This window comes from Marmota monax, unplaced genomic scaffold (assembly GCF_021218885.2).
Source record: "Marmota monax isolate L192 unplaced genomic scaffold, Marmota_monax_Labrador192_F-V1.1 WCK01_AAM20220418_F8-fsc00007, whole genome shotgun sequence".
NCBI lineage: Eukaryota > Metazoa > Chordata > Mammalia > Rodentia > Sciuridae > Marmota > Marmota monax.
In genome coordinates, this window is record NW_026692781.1 from 15026121 (window position 1) to 15053618 (window position 27498).

The window sequence follows — 27498 nt, forward strand, 5'->3', positions numbered from 1 at the left end:
GCTGGTAATTTCCCTGAAGTAGCTCATAGGGGAAGCATATGCAAGTCAACTCAGAGCAAGCACATGGTATGAATAGATGTACTTAACGGTGAAAGGGCAAGTTGGGGGTAAGTATTAATAGAGAATATGAATACAGGAGCAGCTTATTAATTTGGCTCAGTCTGTGGCCTCATTTGATTCTATTTTTCTAATGTGTCTTGTTGAAGGGAGAAAGAAATTTTACTCAGGACCAAACACTCAACTTTTAAGTGTGAGCTAATGGAGATATTAAATACAGAGTCATGAAAATACATGACTTCTTTATGATATGATAGATTTAGAAAGTAGCAAAAAGTTGTTTAGTAGCTCTATCAGTTTTTATTGAGAGTGAACAAATCAAAACCTTTCTGTGTATCAGTATCTTGAATAATTCAATAAATACTGATTGTCTATCAAGTGCAAAGCATTTTGCAAATTCCTGGGATGAAAGAGTAGAAGTGAGTGACAGCAGATGAGGCAGAAAGGATCTGCAGATTCCAGATTTAAAAGGACCCTTTGTGGATCTGAGGATGTAGTTTAGCGGTAGAGCACATGCCTAGCTTGTGTGAGGCCTTGGGTTCAATCCCTAGCACCTCAAAAATAAATAAGTGGCCCTTAGATGACAACTGTTGGGATTTATCCTTTCTCATCTGTTGGGTGTCCTTAAAGGATTCTAAACAAGGGAGGGACATGATGAGGTCTGGCTCTAAGAAATAACACTGTTAGTTATGTGGAACAGGGATCAAAAGAGGATAGATTTAGACTCAGGAGACAATTGTAATTAATTGGATTAAAAGAGGTGGTAGCTTGAACAAAGGACTTGTCAGCAGCAATGCAGGGAGAAGGATGGTTTTGAGAAATTGTTAGGAAGTTCAATCAATGGCATTTGTAATTGATTAGATAGAGGCCAAGAAAGCAGTACGACTTGATAGTGATTGATAGACCGATAGTGATTTTTGACTTGTACAAATTAGGCATACGTGGGTTCACTTTTATAACAAAGTAATTGTTAAAGAAGGTTATTAACTTTGTCTAACAAGTTGTACATGTAAAGCAGTAAAGTACATTTTTCTTACGGAATATGTAATGAAAGCAAGGTTAAAAATTGGTTTGTGTTGTTCCACTTTTGATAACAAATGAGTTGAGAACCTGGTCTAAGTTGATAGTCTTTGTGGTTTACATTTAAAGGACAGCCTTTACTTCACTCTGAAAATGAGGAACAGGCCTCATAGGAAATTCCGTACAAAGCTTTCAGGTCTAACATGTCATGACTTGATAGACTATGGCATCTGAATATCTAGTCCCTCACTCCAAAGAGCAAATGTTAGAAGATAGAATTGATGAATACTTGACTAAAACTAATTCCTTGAATATTTAGCCATGCATTATAAGTCATCCATCATTGTGGTTTCTCAGCACTTAGAAATATGAGCTCTGAATAAAAATGTAGAGAACCACCTGTCTGCATGGCAGTATTCCAAGAATCCACAGTCAAATTTATGCTTACCACAAGCAGGAAATGTAAGCAGCCACCTTCCACTTGTCACTTTCAGATCCATTGTTCAAAGGAAGAGTCTTGCAAAGAAACTAACTTTATATTAAGGACTATATAATAGAGTGAATTTCTTGTATATGGCAACTTAGAAGTCGGTGTTAGGCTCTGAGGGGAATCAAGTAAGGTAGACTTGCAGTATAATTCCTGACATTACTTTCAGGTCTTTAATTTTGGAGTCTTAATTCAGTATGAGTTTATTAGCGGTGGAGGAAGCCAGTTGTGAAGCAGACTGGGATTATTTAGTTCCAGTCTAGAATAGTTATGTGATACTCAAATAGCTCATTTTTGTTTAATTGGTAGATTTTTAAAATTGATTTATTTATTTTAATTAGGTATATATTACAACAGAATGCATTGTGATTCATTGTACACAGTTGCAGCACAACTTTACATTTCTATGGTTGCACATGAAATAGCATCACACCATATGAGCAGTCATACATGTACCTACAGTAATAATGTCCATCTCATTCCACCATCTTTCATGTCCCCATGCACCCTCCCTACCTTCCCTCCCCTTTGCCCAATCAAAGTTCCTCCATTTTTCCCATGCTTCCACCCTCCCCGTTATGAATCAGCATTCACTTATCAGAGAGAACATTCAGCCTTTTGTTTTTTGGGATTGGCTTAGCATGATATTCTCCAACTCCATCCATTTACCTAAAAATGCCATGATTTCACTTTTTTCAAGACTTAGTAATATTCCACTGTGTATATGTGCTACAGTTTCTTTATTTATTCATCTATTGAAGGGCAATAGATTACTTCCACAGTTAGACTATTGTGAATTGAGCTGCTGTAAACATTGCTGTGGCTGCATTACTACACTATGCTGATTTTAAGTCTTTGGGGTATAGAACAGGGAGTGGGATAGCTGGGTCAAATAGTGGTTCCATTCCAGTTTTCTAAGAAATCTCCATACTGCTTTCCAGATTGGTTGTACCAATTTGCAGTCTCACCAGCAATGTGAGTGTGGCTATTCCCCCACATCCTCGCCAATTCTTATTATTTGTATTTTTGATAACTGCCATTCTGACTGATGTAAGATGAAATCTTGGAGTAGTTTTGATTTGCATTTCTAATTACTAGAGATGTTGAACATTTTTTCATATATTTGTTGATTGAATGTATATCTTCTTCTCAAAAGTGTCTGTTCAGCTCCTTAGCCTATGTATTGATTGGGTTGGTGTTTTTTTTTTTTTTTTGTGTGTGTGTGTGTTAAGTTTTTTGAGTTCTTTATATATCCTGGAGAGTAGTGTTCTATCTGAAATTTGTGTGGCAAAAATTTGCTTCAAAAATGTAGGCTCTCTGTTCACCTCATTGGTTGTTCCTTTTGCTGAGAAGAAGATTTTTAGTTTGAGTCTGTTTTATTTATTAATTCTTGATTTTATTTCTTGTGCATTAGGAGTCTTGTTAAGGAAGTCAGGGCCTATCCAATGTGATGAAGATATGGGCCTACTTTTTCCTCTCTTAAGCACAGGGTCTCTGGACTAATTCCTAGGTCCTTGATCCACTTTGAGTTGAGTTGTGTGCCTGGTGAGAGATAGGAGTTTAATTTCATTTTGCTGCATATGGATTTCCAGTTCTCCCAGCACCATTTGTTGAAGAGGCTATATTTTCTCCAATATATGTTTTTGGCACCTTTGTCTAGTATGAGATAACTGTATTTATGTGAGTTGGTCTCTGTATCTTCTATTCTGTACCATTGGTCTACATGTCTATTTTGGTGCCAATACATTCCGTTTTTATTTTTACTATAGCTTTATAGTATAGTTTAATGTCTGGTATTGTGATGTCTCCTGCTTTACTCTTCTTGCTAAGGATTGCTTTGGCTATTCTGGGTCTTTTATTTTTTAAAATGAATTTCATGATTGCATTTTCTATTTCTATATAGAATGACACTGGGATTTTAATTGAAATTGCTTTGAATCTATGTAGAGCTTTGGGTAGTATGGCCATTTTGACAATATTAATTTTGCCTATCCAAGTACATGAGAGATCTTTCCATCTTCTAAGGTCTTTTTCAATTTCTTTCTTTAGTGTTCTATAGTTTTCATTGTAGAGGTCTTTCATCTCTTTTGTTAAGTTGATTTTCAAGTATTTTATTTTTTGAGGCTATTGTGAATGGGGTGGTTTTCCTAATTTCTCTTGCAGAGGATTCATCACTGATGTATAGAAATGCATTTGATTTATGAGCATTGATTTTATATCCTGCTATTTTGCTGAATTAATTAATTAATTCGAGAAGTTTTCTGGTGGAGTTTTTTGGTTACTCTTAGAATCATGTCATCAGCAAATAATGTTAGTTTGAGTTCTTCTTTTCCTATCCACATCCCTTTAATTTATTTCATCTAACTGCTCTGGCTAAAGTTTTAAGGACTTTGTTAAACAGAAGTGGTAAAAGAGGGCATCCCTGTCTTGTTCCAGTTTTTAGAGGAAATGCTTCCAATTTTTCTCCATTTAGAAAGATGTTAGCCTTAGGTTTACCATAGATAGCCTTTACAATTGAGGTATGTTCCTAATATCTCTAGTTTTTCTAGTGTTTTGAACATGAAAGGGTGCTATATTTTGTCAAATGCTTTTTCTGCATCAATGATATAATCACATGATTCTTTTTTTCCTTTTTTTCATATGATTCTTAATCTTTAAGTCTATTGATGTGATAAATTATATTTATTGATTTCCATATGTTGAACTAACCTTGCATCCCTGGAATGAACCCCCCTTGATCATGGTGCACTATTTTTTAAATATGTTTTTGTATGCAATTTGCCATAATTTTATTGAGAATTTTTGCATTAATGTTCGTTAGAGATATTGGTCTGAAATTTTCTTTCCTTGATGTGTCTCTGCCTGGTTTTGCTATCAGGATGATAGAATGAGCTTCGTAGAATGAGGTTGGAAGGGTTGTTTCCTTTTCTATTTCATGGAATAATTTGAGGAGTATTGGCATTAATTCTTTTTTTAAGTTTTGTAGAACTCAGCTGTGAATCTATTTGGTCCTGGTTTTTTCTTGGTTGTAAGCTTTTGATGATGTCATCTGTTTCCTTGCTTGAAATTGTTCTGTTTAAATTGTGTATGTCCTCTTGACTCAGTTTGGGTTGATCATATGCCTCTAGAAATTTGTTGGTGTCTTTGAGGTTTTCTATTTTACTGGAGTATAAATTTTCAAAATAGTTTCTAATCATCTTTTATATTTCAATAGTGTTTGTCATGATATTTCCTTTTTCATCACAAATTTTAGTAATTTGAGTTTTTTACCTCCTTCTTTTTGTTAGAGTGGCTAAGGGTTTGTCAAATTTTATTTATTTTTTCAAAGAACTAGCTTTTTGTTTTATGAATTTTTGAATTGTTTCTTTAGTTTCAATTTCATTGATTTATGCCCTGATTTTAATTATTTTCTGTCTCTACTGCTTTGGTATTGGTTCGTTCTTCTTTTTCTAGGGCTTTGAGCTGTAATGTCAGGTCATTTATTTGCTGACATTTCCTTCTTTTAATGAATGAACTCCATGCATTGAACTTTCCTCTTAGCACTGCCTTAATAGTGTCCCAGAGATTTTTTTTTTAAGTTGAATTGGATTTCTCATTTAGGTCTAAGAATTTTTTTAATCTCCTCCCTGTTTTCTTCTGTTATGCATGCGTCATTCAATAGCATATTGTTTAGTCTCCAGGTGTTGGAGTAGCTTCTCTTTTTAATTCTATCATTGCTTTCTAATTTTATTCCATTATGATCTGATAGAATGCAGGGTTTTTTCTTTATTATTTTTGTATTTGCTAAGACTTGCTTTGTGGCATAACATATGGTCTGTTTTGGAGAAGGATCCATGTGCTGCTGAGAAGAAAATTATTTGCTCATTGATGGATGGAATATTCTATATATGTCTGTTAAATCCAAATTATTGATTGTATTATTGAGTCCTATAGTTTCTTTGTTGAGTTTCTGTTGGAAGATCTATCAAGTGGTGAGAGAGGTTTATTAATGTCGCCCAGTATTATTGCGTTGTGGTCTATTTGGTTCTTGTAGTTCATAAAGATCTGTTTGACATATATAGATGCCCATTGTTTGGGGCATAGATGATTATGATTGTTATGTCTTGTTGATGTATGAATCCCGTAAGCAGTATGAAATGTCCTTCTTTATCCCTTTGCACTAACTTTGATTTGAAGTCTACTTTATCTGATATGAGGATGGAAATTCCTGCTTGTTTACATGGTCCAGGTGAGTGGCACTTTTTTCTCACCCTTTCACCTTCAGTCTGTGGTTGTTTTTTTTCTGTGAGATGAGTCTCTTGAAGGCAACATATAGTTGATACTTTTTTAATCCAATCTGTCAGACTGTGTCTTTTAATTGATGAGGTTAGGCCATTCATGTTCAGGGTTATTATTTAAATATGATTTGTATTCCTGGACATATTGGTTCATTTTTGGTTTTTACCTTAGTTTCTCCTTTGATTGGCCTTTCCTTTACTGTGGTTCCTCCCTTTGCTGATTTTCTTTTCTTTTTCTTTTTTTTTTTCATTTCCTCCTCCTAGAAGATTTTGCTGAGGATGCTCTGTAGTGTAGGCTTTCTCTCTTTAAATTCTTTTAACTTTTGTTTATCATGAAAGGTTTTTATTTCATTATCAAATCTGAAGCTTAATTTTGCTGGATATAAGATTCTTGGTTGGCATTCATTTTCTTTCAGGACTTGGTATATGTTGTTCCATGATCTCCTGGCTTTGAGGGTCTGGGTTAAAAAGCTGCTGAGATATGAATTGGTCTCCCCCTATATGTGATCTGAATTTTCTCTCTTGGAGGCCTCTATGATTTCATCTTTATTCTGTATGCTAGGCATTTTCATTATAATGTGTCTTGGTGTAGCTCTATTGTAATTTTGTAGATTTGGTGTTCTATAAGCCTCTTGTATTTGATTTTCCAATTCTTCATGTTTAGGAAATTTTCTGAAATTATCTCAATGATAAGATTGTGCATTCCTTTGGTTTGAATCTCTTTGCATTCCTCTATCCCAATAACTCTTAGATTTTGTCTTTTGATGCTATCCCATAATTCTTGGATATTCTGTTCATGGTTTCCTAACATGTGATAAACTTTATTTTCCAGATTGTATACTTTGTCTTTCTTATCTGACATCCTGTCCTCCAAGTGATCTAGTCTGTTGGTAATGCTTTCTATTGAGTTTTTTATTTGGTTTGTTGTTTCCTTCATTTTAAGGATTTCTGATTTTTTTTCCTTTCATAATCTCTCTTTCTTGAAGTAATCTTTTGCTACCTGTATTTGCTCTCTTATATCTTTGTTGGAGTGATCAATTTTTGCCTGTATTTGCTCACTTAGGTCATTCTTTAATTCACAGATCATCTTAATTATGAACCTTCTGAACTCCTTCTCTGACATTTCATCAAGTGCGCTGTCCATGGATTCTGTTATTGTAGTATCCTGGTTTGTTTGGGGCAGTTTTTTCTCCCTCTTTTTTTTCATGTTGTCTATATGTCTGTCTTTCTTGCAGTGTGGATCTGAGGTATTACAGTTTCTACCCTATAATGTTATAGTGTCCATCCAGATTACCTATTCCTCACCTTGGTGTTAGGCTTCCAGACCCTGTTGGTGACCCACAATGGATGCTACTGCAACTATAGGTGGCAGGGGCAATAGTGGAGGTAATTCGGGATAGCAGTGGAGGTGTCCCAAGATGAATGCAACCTCTTGCAGAGTTGGGGCTGAAAGGGTGGGACTTATAATGGCTTTGGGCTGTCTGTTCCAAGATGTAGCTGCTTCTAGACCCTGTAAGTTGTCGCAAGGTGGAGGCTACTGTGTGGGGAGGGCTATGACGATGGCCTGGGCTCCCATGGGCTCCTGTGCAGGTCCATGGGGGTGGCCCTGGACCACGGTGGAGCTCCGGTGTGGGTCTGCTAGTGGGTGGGGCAGATGGTGCCTACCCTGTGCCTGGGCTTCTGCACAGGTCAATGGAGGCACTCCTGGGCCTAATTGATAGATTTTTTGGTATTTTAAACTGTCAAAATTTTGAGAACTTGAAAATAATAGATTATTTGAATGAGCAAATGGCATAAATTGGTCAGACTGTATGCTTACTTGAATGAAGGTTGTTTTCTCTATTCAGTACTGCATGATTAGTCATGAGTTGCATTGGTCAAATGCAAAGTTGAACAATTAAAGAGATGATAAAAGGGTGTCCCAAATCTGTACTACCATAAAACTCACCTGGGTGCATCTCAAAAATATAGATTTTCCATCCAGTCCAGCAGGATCTAAATTGGGGCAAGAGAATGTTGTTGGGAATATATATTTTTAGTAATAGTGCTAGGTAACATAATCATCCAAGTCTTCAAATAATGGACTAAGTCAATTCTTCTCAGAAAGGTCTTTGCTTTTGAAGCCCTCCCTCCACATCCCTTCTCCCTTACCTTTCAGAACAAGCCACATTTTCTCATCAAAATATCATTGCTAACACTGGGCCTTCTTTTGCCTTCTGCATAGTTTATCTCATTGTAATCTGCACAGGTCTCTGATGTTTCTTGGTATACTAAGACTTTGTGAGTACATTTTCACTAACACCTTCTGTGATCATGTTGCCCTGTGCTTAGCTTTAATAAAATATGGCTAATTCTAACTGTTGACACTTACTACAATGATATACATCTTATATTTCCCCTTCATAAATGGATATAAGACATAAAACATTAGAATAATTATCCAAGCAGTCCTTTTTATATTATCTTTTTAAGTATTACTGCATGCCAAACATTGACTTATTCGTTTCTGATTCATTTGGAACTTTTGCACATTTTAAGGATTATTTAAAGGTATGATGGTGTTTTTGGATGAGATTTGAAAATTCCCTATCAGATCATTCGTTTAGTGCAACTACCAATTCAATGTAGCATTTTTATGGTCTCAATTAACAAGCAAAGCTGTAAAGATGGGAAAGTACTGTTATTCTGATACATGTAAAAAATACAAACTCAAATATTTTATTCTTCAAAGTTACTTTTTTGTTAAAAATCTACCTTTACTCTTAATCATCTTTTGCCATGCAATGATAAGTCTTTAATTTTTACAAAATTTTTACAAAATAGCTCACACAATAGTGTCAGGAAAGCAAAATCTATTTCACTTCTCAAACCTATGACATCTTCTTTTAGTGTTGATATGCTCATTCATTTTTTTTCCTCTGCTTGTTTATAATAAGGATCAATTCATTTTTTGGCTAATCTTATCTAGTATTAAAAAGGAGAGAATATAGAGAATGACTTAGTCATTTCAGAATTGGCCTACCATGTAACCCAGAGGTGTTTAGTGATGAAGGATCATATTCCATACATTTTCTGGATTATATTTACCACATACAGGAATTCTGAATCAAAAGGGCAGAAACTGGAAACATTCAGAAGTGGATTCAAGTCTTATAGCAGAAAAGTACAAAGTTCTCTCATGAAAGGTAGTTTCGTTACAAGCTGGAGTCCCATATGCTTCAATTCTCTGCAAAACTTATTTTAAAAGCCTATTCCTGGGAGAGAGTGCAGCTTTTACAAAAATATGAAGGAAACATTGTTATTTGTTGTTCAACACACACTTTCATAGTAAGAGCACTGTTTTCAGGAGGGTAGATTGGTGTCAAGTATTGAATCTTTTAATCTGCTATATTTGTTATTTCCAAATCCACATATGTCTTTCTGAGACTTCTGTGCAATTCTAGCTTTTCATATTTCTTTTCAAAAGAGATTCAAGGATTTAATCAGGAGAATTTTTGAAACACGGGCTCCTGACAGTTGAAGGATAATTCTCAAAGCCACAGATGTGAGAACTTTCATGTTATTTGATTTCATTTTATTGGTGTAATCTTTTTCTGTAGAGTTGATGGGATCATATTTCATAATACCAACTGGCAACAGAAGATAACTATATAGCAAGGGAGAAAGTCCAGTCTGGGGTTATAAATGCTTCTGTAGCAGTTACTCCAGATGAATCTTAAAACTGAATGTAAGAACCCTTTTTGTCCTTCTCAATCTTGGTAAATAGGTCTGCCCCTGAAGTCAAGATATTTTATTATCTGACAAAGCTTTTTAATTATGTATTTGTGAATCCAAGGAGCACCCAAAACCATTGTGGCACTGATGGCCTAATTTACCATTTGCCAGAGGCCTTCTTTCAAAACACATGAGTTTTCATATGTGATCTTAGAATGTATTCATTTTAGAATATATGTGTTAATGGTTTCCAAAGTATGTGTATACATAGCCATATTTGTGTATAATATGTAGTTTTTAGATTTACTTGAACTTTTCTTCACTAAAGGTAGCAAAATAAAAATATTTATGTTTGAAAATGTTGAATGTCTAGAGACATTTACAGTATTCACACAATGACAACTGTGCTTTCATTTACTACTGAAAGGAATTATTTTAAGGAGAAAATATATATTCTTAAAACCGCCTATTGTTATAACATTAATTTTATGACATAACATGAAGTAGATTCAACCTACAAAACCTACCCAAGTGTTCTTAATAAAAGTAACTTGTCATTCAATTGAGCCACGATTTATTGATAATTTTTCATATGAAAAGGCTAATGGAATACCAAGATGAAAAAGGCACCATAATTATTTGGTAAAGTCACTCACATCAAATTATAGTTCTCATGAAAAGAATGAGTCATGTTGTTTGAGAACTGACAAAATATCACACATTTCTCTTTCTTTCTCTCAAAATAGAAATATCTTTGTTGATTTTTTTCTGATAAGAAAGCCAGTAAATGTCTATAATAAAGTAATTTTCAAGCAATCTTTTTTTTTTGGAAAATAATAAGGAAACCTTGCCCCTTATTGAACCTCCCTCCACCTACCCTAGGCTCCAGTACTTCTAATTCACAAAGCTAAAAGTTTCGTGCCTGTATTTACAGATATGTTTGAGTGTGGGTTTGCACATGTGCATGCTGGACTCTGTAGTACTTGATATATCATTCAGTGCCGGGCATATGGTAAACATGCAGTGCAGATAAGCTTAACTATAATTCATATGTGACCAGTTGTATATTTGGCCTTATAACTTTTTCTATAATTCATGCCTTTTACTCTATAATATGGCAGGATTTTTTTTCACATAAAATCATAAGCCTTCATTTGTGTTTTGGTATTTGATATTCATGTATTTAGTATTCGTGTTACTATATCTTATTTATTTAATTATTTATTAACCTATTTAACCAAATTCTTCTTGATGGGCATTTCAATGGTTAAAAAGAAATCTTTTGGGGGCTGAGGTTGTGGCTCAGCAGTACAGCACTCACCTAGCATGTGTGAGGCCCTGGGTTCAATCCTTAGCATCACATAAAAATAAATAAATAAAATAAAGCTATTGTGTCCAACTACAACGAAAAAATAAATATTAAAAATCTTTTTGCAATAATAATTACATTGAAATAAATATTGATTTCTAAAAAGATGGAGTGAGTTTATACTATTAGCAACAATATAAGAGAAAAACTGTTTCCTTATACTCTCAAAAGTCCTTGGCATTATTAGTGCTTTTTATTATTTATTCTAATGGGTAATATAACATGGTTGAATTAATTTGCATTTTTGTTGATCACCTTTGATATGATTATTGGTCTTTGGTTTTCTTTAAGGTTGCCTTTCTATGTCATGTAATCATTTCTTTCTATGGACTTGTTCATATGTTTTTGGTATGTGCTATTTCTTCATATATTATGGGTATTAACTGCATTTCTCTCAAAGAAGTTGCAAATATTTTTCTTCAATGCATAATTTATCTTTTCATTTGTTATGTGACATATTATTCCATACAGATAACATGATCAGTTATCTTTTTAATACTTTATAACATTTTGGTGTCAAATTAGGAAGCTCTCTACTTTAAGGTTTAGATAATATTTTTTCTTACAGTTTTCCTATTACTTTTATACTTTACACTTAAATCTAACCCATCTGCTTCATCTGAACTGTTCTTATTCATTTATTCTTTCAGATAAACTGAACATTTTGGTTGTATTTATTTTTGTCAAAATGAATAATATGCACAGATTAATTTGGAGAGAAGGAAGGTGTTTATTTTCTTTGTGTGGTTTCTGAGTATTTCTGAAATCATAGAATACCTTTGCAGATATTCTTACCCATAGGAAAGGTTGACTTTGTTCACATTCCTACCTTGGAACATATCATGGGCAAGAGAAAGCATGTGTTATCTTGGGCCCACTGAAGACCCCCAGTGAGGACAGGAGCAGGAAGAATAAGCAGGTTGGAAAATGTCCAATCCAAATCAAGGGACTGCACAGAAGTATTGGGGATGGGGTTGGAGTAGAGTTCTAAAAGAAGACATGCAAAAATTCTTGAAGAACCAGAAAATAGCTACTGCACTTTTAATACATTCAAGTTCATTCCAGTACTGAGTTACTTAAGCTCATCTAATCATAAGCAATAATTCTAGATAGTGTCATGGAAATCTTACTTAATATGTTCTGCTTATTCAGACCATAACACAAAACAAATGAAGGAGCAAAGGGTAAGATGATTTTATTTATACCAAATTTTTCTTTTTCTTCTTAAACTATGATTAACATAAAACACTAGCTCATGCTCATCTCTGTGCCAGATACCCTCCCTCTTCTCTCCACTTTGGTGCTGAGAGCCACGGCCGAGTCTGTATGGCCCCTGGCATTTTGCCAACAGTATTGATTGACAGGCGAGGCATTACTATCTGCCTCTGCCACAACCTTTGAGTTCTCGCACTATTTTGGAGTTCTCCTGGGGATTTCCGGGGATTCCCTGAGAGTTCCCATTGATTGGGGAAGTGCAGGAGGAGGGATTTCCGGGAGAGATATTTCCGGCTGGGGGTTCCTGGATCAGCCGCGTGGCGTTCGGGAGGATTCCCCGGGAGCTGTGTGAAGTGTTTTCCTGCAGTTCAAAAATAAAGTTTGTTCCTGCTTCAGTGGCTCGTGATTTGTGCCCAGCCAGACTGTGGCATTTGGCAGCCCGTGCGGGGAACGTCTGAAGCTTCGGGGTAAGTGAAATTGCTTGCCCCTAAGGGAAGGCGAGAGAATGGGTGACCATTTTAAAAAACAATGTGTTCTTGTTTTGATTTGTTTTGTGTTTGTTTCAAGCTGCCTATCCCTAGAATTTTCTCAGGCAGATTGGGAAAAATGGTTGGCTCAAGGTTTGAAGTTGTTCGCCCCTGAGGAAGAGATAGAAATAGACCACAAATGCACATATCAAGAAAATAGGAAAATTGATACAACGATTTTTTGTTCCGTTTTTGTTTCATTCTGTTTCGGTTTTGTTTTGTATTATCTTATTGGGTTGCGTTATCTTTATAACAGATTAGAAATTAGTAAAAAACAAACTGAAAGAGTGTTAAGTAAATTGTTAGAGGTTCAGACCATGGAGAAAGACATTTTAGATCAAGCAAAAGAGAAGATCTCTCAAGCTAGTCAGACAGAGGAAGAAAATTTAAAGGAAGAAAGCTTAGAGGAGAAACAGCTATTAGGGAAAAAGCTACAACAGGAGGCTGCTACTAACACCGTTCCATCACCAGAGGGCGTAATTCAACCAACAGCTCCCCCTATGGAGATAGCTGAGTGGCCCTCAAACCCCGTAGTTGATAGATGGGATCCTGAGACAGGACCTCAAAGATTAGCATGCCCTGTACTTGAGCAGGCAGGAGGGCAGCGAATTCACCGTGCTTTAGATTTCAAAACAGTGAAGCAGTTAAAGGAGGCTGTAACAACCTATGGTCCTTAAGCACCGTTCACTGTAAGCATGGTCGAATCCATTACCAACTTGGACATGACACCAGCAGATTGGGCTAGTATGTGTAAATCTGTGCTAAATGGAGGACAATATTTGTTATGGAAGGTTGCCAATGAGGAATTTTGCAGGGAGACAGCTAGGCGAAATGCAGCAGCCGGTTTCCCTCAAAGAAATCTAGATATGTGGTTAGGAAAAGGACCTTATGAGGGTCAACAGCAACAAATTGAATATGATCCTGGCGTATACGCACAAATTGCTGTAGATGCGGTTAGGGCATGGAAAACTTTATAGGGTCATGGAGATTTACAAGGTCAATTATCTAAGGTAATACAAGGAACTAATGAACCTTACGCTGAATTTGTAGATAGGCTTATTCAAGCAGCTTCCAGAATTTTTGGGGATACAGAACAGGCAATGCCATTTATAAAACAACTGGCTTATGACCAAGCAAATCGTTGCTGCAGAGAGGTCATTAGACCATGGAGACATGAAGATTTAAACACATATATTAAATTATGTAGAGACATTAATGAACAAGGGCAAGTCTTAGCAGCAGTACAACAGGCTTTAGATGCCAGGCCAAAAACATGCTATAATTGTGATCAAACAGGACATTTTAAAAGGAGTTGCCCCATAGGAGGAGGGTTTAACAAAGCTAGGTATCAAAGGAATAGAATACCGGGTATTTGCCCACGATGCCGTAGAGGGAAACATTGGGCAAATGAATGCCGTTCTCAAACCACCATAGAGGGTATTCTGTTATCAAAAAATAGACAAGGACCAAGTGTTTACCCACGATATCATGGAGAAAGGCATCGGGCTCCATTGTCAAAAAATGGACAGGGGGGCCCAATGCTCCAGGGCCCACGACCACAAATGTACGGGACACTGGAGGAACCCAGAAACACCATGGAGGAACCCAGCAACACCATCAGAGTAGTGCCCAGGACACATTATCCATCAGATCTCTCATCAGACGAACCAGAGGGAGCGCAGGGTTGGACATCTGCGCCTCCGCCAGAGCAGTACTAACTCCAGAGATGGGAGTTCAAATCATTCCCACAGGAGTAAAAGGACCTCTTCCCCAAGGAACAGTAGGCTTATTGTTAGGACGCAGTTCTTCTACGCTAAAAGGACTTATGATAAGTCCCGGGGTAATTGATCCCGATTATGAAGGTGAAATAAAAATTACAGCTAGTTCTCCAAAGGGTATATCAGTAATTTCACCAGGAGATAGAATAGCACAGTTATTAATAATACCCAGCCTACATGATAAATTTTCCAGTAGTACTATAGAAAGAGGTACCAGGGGATTAGGCTCCACAGGTGTCGATTGGGCTATGCTGTCTTTAAATTTAGCTTCTCGCCCCATGCTAAAACTAAATATTCAAGGACATGAATTTAATGGGCTACTGGATACAGGTGCAGACCTTAGCATCATATCTCGTCAAGAATGGCCAAAACATTGGCCGTTACAACAAGCCACTCAAATGCTTTGAGGCCTAGGAGTGGCAACTAATCCCCATAGAAGTGCAATGGTATTAGATTGGAAGGATCCTGAAGGATGTGAAGGAACTATACAGCCATATGTATTGGATCATCTTCCTATAAATTTATGGGGACGAGATGTCCTAGATCAATTAGGTTTGACATTAACAAATAACATCAATCCAAATGCACCCACTATTAGGGCTAGACAAGGTTTCAGGAAAGAAAAAAGATTAGGAGAACAAGGCATAGCAGAACCAATTCAAATAGATCAGGGAATAAATAGACATGGACTGGGTTTTCAGAAGGGGTCACTGAGGCAATAAAAATTACTTGGAAATCAGATAGACAAGTATGGGTTCCTCAGTGGCCCCTGACTAAAGAAAATATACAAGCAGCCCATGACCTGGTCAAACAACAATTAGCGGAGGGACATATACAACCTTCCGTATCTCCTTACAATACTCCCATTTTTGTCATTAAAAAGAAATCTGGTAAATGGAGATTATTGCAAGATTTAAGAGCCATTAATAATGAGATGGTTATTATGGGACCTGCTCAATCAGGGATTCCTCAATTGTCTGCTTTGCCAAAAACCTGGTACGTTTTAGCTATAGATATTAAAGATTGTTTTTGTTTTCAATTCCAATTCATCCTGAGGATAGTCCACATTTTGCATTTACTATCCCTGCACTGAATCATGAAGGTCCTGATCAGAGATATGAATGGAAAGTACTCCCTCAAGGGATGGCTAACAGCCAAACTATGTGTCGAATTTATGTAAACAAAGCAATCCAGCCACTTAGAAATCAAAATCCTAAACTACAAATATTTCACTATATGGATGATGTATTGTTAGCACACAAAGATAAAAACACATTGCTAGAATGTTATGCCATACTTACAAATTTATTAAAAAATTATAATCTAGAGATAGCAATAGATAAAGTACAATTAAATTTTCCAATTAATTATTTAGGAGTTCTATTATCCTCAACCATGGTCCGTCCACCAAAAATTCAAATACGAGTAGATCAACTCAAATCACTTAACGACTTTCAAAAGTTATTAGGAGACATAAATTGGATAAGGCCTTATCTAGGCATACCAACAGGAGAGTTGGGACCTTTATTTGATATCCTAAAAGGTCCATCAGATCCAAATTGGCCCCACATGTTAACACCTGAAGCAAGAAAGGCATTAAAAATTATTGAAACATATATGGAAAATATGCATTTGGATAGAATTGATATAACTTTGCCTTTATTATTTATTGTAATACCAACAAAAAATATTCCTATAGGAGTATTTTGGCAAGAAGGTCCATTATTGTGGATACATTTATCTTATTCTCCTAACACTATTCTTACTAGGTATCCTGAGGCTGTAGGACAATTAATACTCAAAGGAATAAAAGCAGCAAAGGGAGTGTTTGGAATTTCTCCCAATAAAATTATTACTCCATATACTATGGATCAAATTGATGAGTTAGCTAATGAGTTAAATACTTGGGCAATAATCATGTGTAAATCTAATGTTTCATTTGATAATCACTTACCATGTAATCCTTTGTTGTCTTTTTGGTCTTTGCATCCTGTAGTTTTTCCAAAAATGACAAGAAAAACCCCTATCATGAATGCTCCAAATGTATTCACTGATGGGTCAAATAATGGTACAGCAGCAGTAGTTACCCCTGATCAAACTTTTACATTTTTAGTACCGAAACAATCAGCTCAAAAGGTAGAGCTTAATGCAGTTTTACAAGCTTTTGTGATGTTTAAAGATTCTGTATTTAATTTATTCTCTGATAGTCAGCATATAGTTAATGCTATAGTATCCCTTGAAGATGCTGGCAGGATTTCCCCTTCCTCTACTGTTTTCTCTTTGTTTTCTGCTATACAAAGTCTAATCTGGGAAAGAAAAGATCCATTCTTTATAGGACATATCAGAGCACATACAGGATTGCCTGGAGCCCTTAGTTTGGGCAACGATATAGCAGATAAAACTACACATGACATACATATTTTCTCTACACTAGAAGAAGCTACACATTTTCATAAAAGGTTCCATGTCAATGCTAATACTTTACAAAAGCGTTTTAAAATAACTAAGGAACAAGCTAGACAAATAATAAAACAATGTCAAAATTGTGTGACCTTTTTACCACAAGTTAATCTTGGAGTCAATCCTGGAGGACTGATACCTAACCATATTTGGCAGATGGACGTCACATACTTGCCACAATTTGGAAAATTAAAATATTTGCATGTTACAGTTGATACTTCTTCCGGATTTTTGATGGGCTCCCTTCATTCTGGAGAAAAAACTAAAGATGTTATAGCTCATTGCTTACAAAATTTTGCCACTGTGGGCATTCCAAAACAGTTAAAAACAGATAATGTTCCTGGTTATACTTCTACCTCTTTTAAACAATTTTGCTCATCATTTGGCATTACTCATATAACAGGAATCCCATACAATCCTCAGGGACAAGGCATAGTTGAAAGAGCTCATCAAGCTATTAAAATGTACTTACTAAAGCAAAAAGAGGGTATATATCACCCAAAGATAAACTTTAAATAACCCTTTTTACTCTAAACTTTTTAAATTTGGATTCCTCAGGGCTTAGTGCTGCGGAAAGGCATATGGGTCCAAAAAATGTACATAAGCCTAAGGTACTTTGGAAGGATATTCTAACAGGACAATGGAAAGGTCCTGACCCAGTGATTGTCTGGAGTCGGGGTTCTGTTTGTGTTTTTCCACAGGGAGAACAGCAGCCGATTTGGATTCCAGAGAGATTAACTAAAACAATTTCTACAGACCAAAAGGAAGATGATTTGACTCAAATCCATAACAGCTGATATCCAGAACTCCAGTGTGGCTATTCTTACATCTGCGACAGTGATTAACCAGGATGCTTTTTTCAATATTTATTTTATTATTTTCCTTTTCCCACATCATAAAGTTCTATTTTATTTTTGAGCTCATACAGACCTAGGTTAATGTTTTTCTGATCAGTTTTATTTTTTGACTGTGGAGTTTTTAAGCATTGCAATGGAGATTTCACCTAGGTAAAGCTACAAGGCCTTTACTATTGTCTTATGTGTTGTATGTTATGTGTGCACACTTCTGTTTTGTGTTGTATGTCTGTATGTGCGTATGTCCATATATCATATATGAGGAGCGCTCATGAATAAATGGATCCGAATTTTTTTATTCACGTGATTTAAATGGTTTAATTTAGATTGGGTAAACAGCTGTTGAAAATTGTTTTAATATGTGAAAAAATAAGGAGGTTAACAGATCTGTTTGTTTACTTTCACCTTTCCTTCTCATTATATTTAATAATTCTGTTCAGGATAATGTAAATTGTTCAAAAAATTGTTTTCTTAGTGCCTGTTGGAATGTTACATAATTTTTTTCTTAGCATCATTGCCAGAATTCCTATCTTCATCCCAGTGCCGGTGAAGACAAAGATAAAACCAAACTACAGCTTCTTCGATAGTTATCAAAACAAACTGTAAAAACTGATGCATCAATGAATAATAACTCAACAAGTAATGCTCAATTAAGGAGTCGATTTACTTTGGGAGGAAATGGACATATTGACAGATTCTTCTGCTTTGAATTGCTTGCAGAACTTGCCTGGACTATGTATCACTTGTATGCATTGTGAACTATCTCTTGGTACAGTGAATTGTGGTAGTGCTGGAGTATTTTTGCTGATGGTGTCACCGGTGGTACAATTTTTCAAAGGAGCCCTCAATTGGCTTAGTGTCATGGCATTCTGCATCCTCCTCCCTTCTACTAGTGATGGTCTAAAATTTGGGGGCCAACAGAGGTGAGGCAAAGAACCTCACCCCCCCACTGGTGCAAAGGCCTATCCACAAGTATGGCTGTATGCTGGACCAGTAGTCAGTGACGGGTATGATCCAATTGCAGTGGTACCAACCTAAGACAGGAGGCTGACGCCTAGAGGTCAGTTCATCCGATGACAGGTAAGGAAATATGTTGAATTGGACTGCCTAACAGGCACAGTCCCTAAGACACATTGCTTGTTGTTTAATTAAACAAAAAGGGGGAGATGCTGAGAGCCATGGCCAAGTCTGTATGGCCCTTGGCATTTTGCCAACAGTATTGATTGACAGGCGAGGCATTACTATCTGCCTCTGCCACAACCTTTGAGTTCTCGCACTATTTTGGAGTTCTCCTGGGGATTTCTGGGGATTCCCCGAGAGTTCCCATTTGTTGGGGAAGTGCAGGAGGAGGGATTTCCGGGAGAGATATTTCCGGCTGGGGGTTCCTGGATCAGCCGCGTGGCATTCGGGAGGATTCCCCGGGAGCTGTGTGAAGTGTTTTCCTGCAGTTCAAAAATAAAGTTTGTTCCTGCTTCAGTGGCTCGTGATTTGTGCCCAGCCAGACTGCGGCACTTTGGCACTTCTGACTCCACAATCTCATAAGAAATTGGCCAATTAGAATGCCATTACAAATCAATATTTTCACAAAATTTTATATGCCAGATTATTTTATAAAATGCTTCTCTATTTTCAATTTCTATTATTTAATGTAAATTTCTGCTTTCCTTTTTCTTTCTCCTTTCTTGACTTTCTAAAAAGAACGATTTTCAAATTTCTTTTTTATCTTGTTCTAAGATTTGTGTGTGTGTGTGTGTGTGTGTGTGTGTAGGAGTCATATTCTAGTTATAAAGACACTGCTCTGGACATGTTGGGGCAATATTTAATTTTAAGATTCAAATCCCTAAAAATGGGAAGATGGCAGCGAAGGGAGTGCATTACCCCCGTGTACCTCGTCACTGTGTGGGAGAATGACGAGTTAGAAAGGCTAAAAGCTATCTTGTTAGGAATTTCCAGCAAAATTGGGGTGCTCCAAAACCTAGAGGAAGGATTTCCATCGCACGAGGATCAGCTACGGGGGCTCAAACGCGAGAGATTTGTCCGCACGGAGGGTCACGCTGCTTATTCAGCAAATCGCCCCGTGGCTAGAGTCTGCGGCACGCGCTGGGAAACGAGGAGATAGCAACGCAAAGATACAGCACTACAGTTTCCGCAGGCTTCTGCCAGCTATGCAATCACCGTACTAAGTGCTGAATTCTGGGTTTGAGACGGGGGAAGGAAGCGGTCCAATTCGGTTCTCCACATCGGTCAGACCACAGAGGAAGCCAGCGGCCACCATCTTGGAGAGGTGACGTCACCATCCCTGTTTTCAACTGATCGCAGCTCATTCAGCCATAGAACAGGTAATTTCAGGCTGCCATTCGCCTGCAGCTTGCAGACAACTTACTCAGGCTCAGTGCTAATTAACCCGCGGAAACTGCTTCTTGGAGCCTGCTCCTATCAGAACATACACCGAGCATGGAGTGGCCGAATTCCGGCTCCCGGAACTGCTCTGGCCCAGGGCTAAAGAATCCGCAGAAACTGCTTCTCAGTCCGGGTCCTGCTGAATACTGTGGAGGTAAATACCAACCGAGCCTTCATAGGTAGTGGCCACAGGACTGAGACGGGGCTAGTGAGGGCCGGTCAGGACTCACCCGTTGCTTTGGTCACCCGGCAAAGGGAACGAAATGCTGCCATTCGCATGGGATACCAACATGGCAGAGATCTGATGTCATCAGAAAGCGGCAGAGGAGAGAACTTCATCGATACCAGCGGCGACAGAAACAGTCGGTCTCCTGGTAAAGAAAGTGAGTCACAAACACCCGAGTCTCTCTCACTTTATCATCAAGCCAGAGGGGCAGAGCAGAGCAGCCGCCCGCGCCCGGAAGAGGACCAGCGGCCCGCCGGCGTGACCCCAATTGGAGTAGGGGCAGAGCAGAGCCACCACCCGCGCCCACAAGGTAGGCAGACCTGCGACTGACCGGCAGAACAGGACCAGTGGTCCGCGGGCGTGGTAGGAGGGGCAGGGCAGAGCTGCCGCCCGTGCCTGCAAGGTAGGCAGGCCTGCGACACACCGGCGGATCAGGCCCAGTGGCCTGCCAGTGTGGTACACACGTCACCCCAACTGGAGTAGGGGTAGAGCAGAGCCTTCGCCTGCACCCGGATCAGGCCCAGCGGCCCGCCGGTGTGGTAGTCACGTAACCCCAATTGGAGTAGGGGCAGAGCAGAGCCGCCACCCGCGCGCGCAAGGTAGGCAGACCTGCGACAGACCGGCGGATCAGGCCCAGCGGTCTGCCAGCGTGGTACACACGTCACCCCAATTGGAGTAGGGGCAGAGCAGAGCCACTGCCCGCGCCCGGAATAGGCCCAGCGGTCCACGGGTGTGGTAGACAAGTCACACCAATTGGAGGAGGGGCAGAGCAGAGCTTTCGCCTGCGCCTGGGAGAGGCCCAGCGGCCCGCCGGCGCAGTAGTCACGTCACCCCAATTGGAGTAGGTGCAGAGCAGAGCCGCCGCCCGCACCTGCAAGGTAGGCAGACATGCTACCGACCGGCAGAACAGGCCCAGGGCTCTGCGGGCGTGGTAGACACATCACACCATTTGGAGGAGGGGCAGAGCAGAGCCGCCGCCCGCGCCTGCATGGTAGGCAGACCGCTGCCCAACCCTGCAAGGGAGACTTTTCAACTATACAAGAGCAATATAAATATATAGGGGGAAAAAATTTTCAAAAACACAAAAGTTTCACCAAGCAGAAAGAAACGCAAGCAATATGAAAAGACAAGGAAAGAAAGGACCACAATCAATGCAGGTCAACTCAACTTTAGAAGAGGTAACAGCTGCAGCAGATGGAATGTCAGATAAAGAATTCAGGATATACATGCTTCAGATGATCTGGAGTCTCAAGGAAGACATTAGACAGCAAAATCAGACAATGAAAGATCACTTCCACAATGAATTACACAAACAAATCCAGGCAGCAAAAGACCAATTATACAGGGAGATAGAGGTTATAAAAAACAAACAAACAGAAATCCTAGAAATGCAGGAAGCAATAAACCAACTTAAAAACTCAATTGAGAATAGTACCAGCAGAGTAGAACACTTAGAAGATAGAACATCAGACAATGAAGACAAAGTATTTCAACTTGAAAAGAACATAGACAGCTCAGCAAGACTGTTAAGAAACCATGAGCAGAACATCCAAGAAATATGGGATAACATAAAGAGACCAAACTTAAGAGTCATTGGGATACAGGAAGGTATAGAGCTCCAAACCAAAGGAATGAGCAATCTATTCAATGAAATAATACGAGAAAACTTCCCAGACTTGAAGAATGAGACAGAATCCCAAATCCTAGAAGCTTATAGGACGCCGAATGTGCAAAATCATAAGCGATCCACACCTAGACACATTATAATGAAGATGCACAACATACAGAATAAGGAGAGAATTTTAAAAGCTACAAGAGAAAGGAAGCAGATCACATTTAGGGGTAAGCCAATCAGGATAACAGCTAATCTTTTAACACAGACTCTGAAAGCTAGAAGATCCTGGAATAACATATTTCAAACACTGAAAGAAAATGGGTTCCAACAAACAATTGTGTATCCAGTGAAATTAAGCTTCAGGATGGAAGATGAAATTAAAACCTTCCACGATAAACAAAAGTTAAAAGAATTTGCAGCTAGAAAACCATCTCTTCAAAACATCCTCGGCAAAACATTACAGGAAGAGGAAATGGAAAATAACAATGAAAACCAACAGTGGGAGGTAGGACAGTAAAGGGGGGAAAATAATCAAAGAGGAAAACAAACCATGTTTAGTAACAGAAATAAACAAATATGGCTGGAAGAACAACCCATATCTCAATAATAACCCTAAATGTTAATGGCTTAAACTCACCAATTAAGAGACACAGGCTAGTAGAATGGATCACAAAACAAGACCCAACAATATGCTGCCTACAGGAGACACATTTGATAGGAAAAGATATACATAGGCTGAAGGTTAAAGGTTGGGAAAAATCATATCACTCATATGGACTTCAGAAACAAGCAGGAGTGTCCATACTCATATCAAATAAAATAGATTTCAAGCCCAAGTTAATCAAAAGGGATAAAGAGGGACACTATATACTGCTCAAGGGAACCATACACCAACAAGATATAACAATCATAAATATATATGCCCCAAACAATGGTGCAGGTATGTTCATCAAAAAAACTCTTCTCAAGTTCAAGAGTCTAATAGACCACCATACAATAATCATGGGAGACTTCAACACACCTCTCTCGCCACTGGACAGATCTTCCAAACAAAAGTTGGATAAGGAAACTATAGAACTCAATAACACAATTAATAACCTAGACTTAATTGATATATATAGAATATACCACCCAACATCAAGCAGTTACACTTTTTTCTCAGCAGCACATGGATCCTTCTCAAAAATAGATCATATATTATGTCACAGGGCAAATCTTAGACAATATAAAGGAGTAGAGATAATACCATGCATCTTATCTGATCATAATGGAATGAAACTGAAAATCAACGATAAAAGAAGGAAGGAAAAATCATGCACCACTTGGAGAATGAACAATAGGTTACTGAATGATCAATGGGTTATAGAAGACATTAAGGAGGAAATTAAAAAATTCTTAGAGATAAATGAAAACACAGACACAACATATCGGAATCTATGGGACACATTGAAAGCAGTTCTAAGAGGAAAATTCATTGCTTGGAGTTCATTCCTTAAAAAAAGGAAAACCCAACAAATAAATGTTCTCATACTTCATCTCAAAATCCTTGAAAAAGAAGAGCAAAACAACAGCAAAAGAAGTAGAAGGCAAGAAATAATTAAAACCAGAGCTGAAATTAATGAAATCGAAACAAAAGAAACAATTGAAAAAATTGACAAAACTAAAAGTTGGTTCTTTGAAAAAATAAATAAAATCGACAGACCCTTAGCCATGCTAACGAAGAGAAGAAGAGAGAGAGAACTCAAATTACTAGCATACGGGATGAAAAAGGCAATATCACAACAGACACTTCAGAAATACAGAAGATAATCAAAAATTATTTTGAATCCTTATACTCCAATAAATTAGAAGATAGTGAAGGCATCGATAAATTTCTTAAGTCATATGATCTGCCCAGATTGAGTCAGGAGGATATAGACAACCTAAACAGACCAATATCAATTGAGGAAATAGAAGAAACCATCAAAAGACTACCAACTAAGAAAAGCCCAGGACCAGATGGGTATACAGCAGAGTTTTACAAAACCTTTAAAGAGGAACTAATACCAATACTTTTCAAGCTACTTCAGGAAATAGAAAAAGAGGGAGAACTTCCAAATTCATTCTACGAGGCCAACATCACCCTGATACCTAAACCAGACAAAGACACTTCAAAGAAAGAAAACTACAGACCAATATCTCTAATGAACCTAGATGCAAAAATCCTCAATAAAATTCTGGCAAATCGGATACAAAAACATATCAAAAAAATTGTGCACCATGATCAAGTAGGATTCATCCCTGGGATGCAAGGCTGGTTCAATATACAGAAAACAATAAATGTTATTCACCACATCAATAGACTTAAAAATAAGAACCATATGATCATCTCGATAGATGCAGAAAAAGCATTCGACAAAGTACAGCATCCCTTTATGTTCAAAACTCTAGAAAAACTAGGGATAACAGGAACATACCTCAATATTGTAAAAGCAATCTATGCTAAGCCTCAGGGTAGCATCATTCTGAATGGAGAAAAATTGAAGGCATTCCCTCTAAAATCTGGAACAAGACAGGGATGCCCTCTCTCTCCACTTCTGTTCAACATAGTTCTCGAAACACTGGCCAGAGCAATTAGACAGACGAAAGAAATTAAAGGCATCAAAATAGGAAAAGAAGAACTTAAATTATCACTATTTGCAGATGATATGATTCTATACCTAGCAGACCCAAAAGGCTCTACAAAGAAACTATTAGAGCTAATAAATGAATTCAGCAAAGTGGCAGGATATAAAATCAACACGCATAAATCAAAGGCATTCCTGTATATCAGCCACAAATCCTCTGAAATGGAAATGAGGACAACCACTCCATTCAAAATATCTTCAAAAAAAATAAGGTACTTGGGAATCAACCTAACAAAAGAGGTGAAAGACTTATACAATGAAAACTACAGAACCCTAAAGAGAGAAATAGAAGAAGATCTTAGAAGATGGAAAAATATACCCTGTTCATGGATAGGCAGAACTAACATCATCAAAATGGCGATATTACCAAAAGTTCTCTATAGGTTTAATGCATTGCCAATCAAAATCCCAACGGCATTTCTTGTAGAAATAGAGAAAGCAATCATGAAATTCATATGGAAAAATAAAAGACCCAGAATAGCAAAAACAATGCTAAGCAGGAAGTGTGAATCAGGCGGTATAGCGATACCAGACTTCAAACTATACTACAGAGCAATAGTAACAAAAACAGCATGGTACTGGTACCAAAACAGGCGGGTGGACCAATGGTACAGAATAGAGGACACAGAAACCAATCCACAAAACTACAACTACCTTATATTTGATAAAGGGGCTAAAAGCATGCAATGGAGGAAGGATAGCATCTTCAACAAATGGTGCTGGGAAAACTGGAAATCCATATGCAACAAAATGAAACTGAATCCCTTTCTCTCGCCATGCACAAAAGTTAATTCAAAATGGATCAAGGAGCTTGATATCAAATCAGAGACACGCCGTCTGATAGAAGAAAAAGTTGGCTACGATCTACATACTGTGGGGTCGGGCTCCAAATTCCTCAATAGGACACCCATAGCACAAAAGTTAATAACTAGATTCAACAAATGGGACTTACTTAAACTAAAAAGTTTTTTCTCAGCAAAAGAACAATAAGAGAGGTAAATAGGGAGCCTACATCCTGGGAACAAATCTTTACTCCTCACACTTCAGATAGAGCCCTAATATCCAGAGTATACAAAGTACTCAAAAAATTAGACAATAAGATAACAAATAACCCAATCAACAAATGGGCCAAGGACCTGAACAGACACTTCTCAGAGGAGGACATACAATCAATCAACAAGTACATGAAAAAATGCTCACCATCTCTAGCAGTCAGAGAAATGCAAATCAAAACCACCCTAAGATACCATCTCACTCCAGTAAGATTGGCAGCCATTATGAAGTCAAACAGCAACAAGTGCTGGCGAGGATGTGGGGAAAAGGTACACTTGTACATTGCTGGTGGGACTGCAAATTGGTGCAGCCAATTTGGAAAGCAGTATGGAGATTTCTTGGAAAGCTGGGAATGGAGCCACCATTTGACCCAGCTATTCCGCTTCTCGGTCTATTCCCTAAAGACCTAAAAAGAGCATGCTACAGGGACACTGCTACATCGATGTTCATAGCAGCACAATTCACTATAGCAAGACTGTGGAACCAACCCAGATGCCCTTCAATAGACGAATGGATTAAAAAAATGTGGCATTTATACACAATGGAGTATTACTCTGCATTAAAAAATGACAAAACCATAGAATTTGCAGGGAAATGGATGGCATTAGAGCAGATTATGCTAAGTGAAGCTAGCCAATCCCTAAAAAACAAATGCCAAATGTCTTCTTTGATATAAGGAGAGTAACTAAGAACAGAGTAGGGACGAAGAGCAGGAGAAGAAGATTAACATTAAACAGGGATGAGAGGTGTGAGGGAAAGGGAGAGAGAAGGGAAATTGCATGGAAATGGAAGGAGACCCTCAGGGTTATACAAAAGTACATACAAGAGGAAGTGAGGGGAAAGGGAAAAATAATACAAGGGGGAGAAATGAATGACAGTAGAGGGGGTAGAGAGAGAAGAGGGGAGGGGAGGGGAGGGGAGGGGGGATAGTAGAGGATAGGAAAGGCAGCAGAACACAACAGACACTAGTATGGCAATATGTAAATCAATGGATGTGTAACTGATGTGATTCTGCAATCTGTATATGGGGTAAAAATGGGAGTTCATAACCCACTTGAATCAAAGTGTGAAATATGATATGTCAAGAACTATGTAATGTTTTGAACAACCAACAATAAAAAATTTTAAAAAAATAAATTAATTAAAAATAAATAAATAAAAGCAGACAGTCTTAAAAAAAAAAGATCCTGTGATTAGTAAGCTCTTGAACCCTCTTACAGGTTTTCATCATTAAAGATGACAAACAAAATGAAAGCTAGGTTAGCAGTTTATTTTCTTACTGATTGATGCAGAGAAACTCTTTGGAAAGGAAGTTAGTAAATGAACAAGTGAAATGTATATATTAATAATTTCTTGTGCCATTTTATCTATGATAAATTAGATGATTTTCATTATCTCAATTGAATTAGTGTTTTTTGAAGACCAATATTTGCACATAACAAGATGGGTGGTTAGGAGGACTGAATCTCATGCCACATGCCTGTTTGTATAGTGTAAAGTGAAACCAACTGGCCCTATCTGCCCAAGAATTTATGTGTGTGGTAATCAAAGGAAACCACAGTGTGTAACAAAAGGATGTCAGAAGGGTTTAGAAAGCAAAATTAATTTACAGCTATGCTAGCTCTATGTTTTTGTTAAAATACTACTACCTAGCACTATCATAATACACATTTTTAATATTTTAATGCTTTAATAAGGCAGTAACACTTAATGACCAGTTTAATCATGTAGAGAACAAATTTTCCGTTTTTCCTCTACATTTTCTTCTGGAATGATCTTT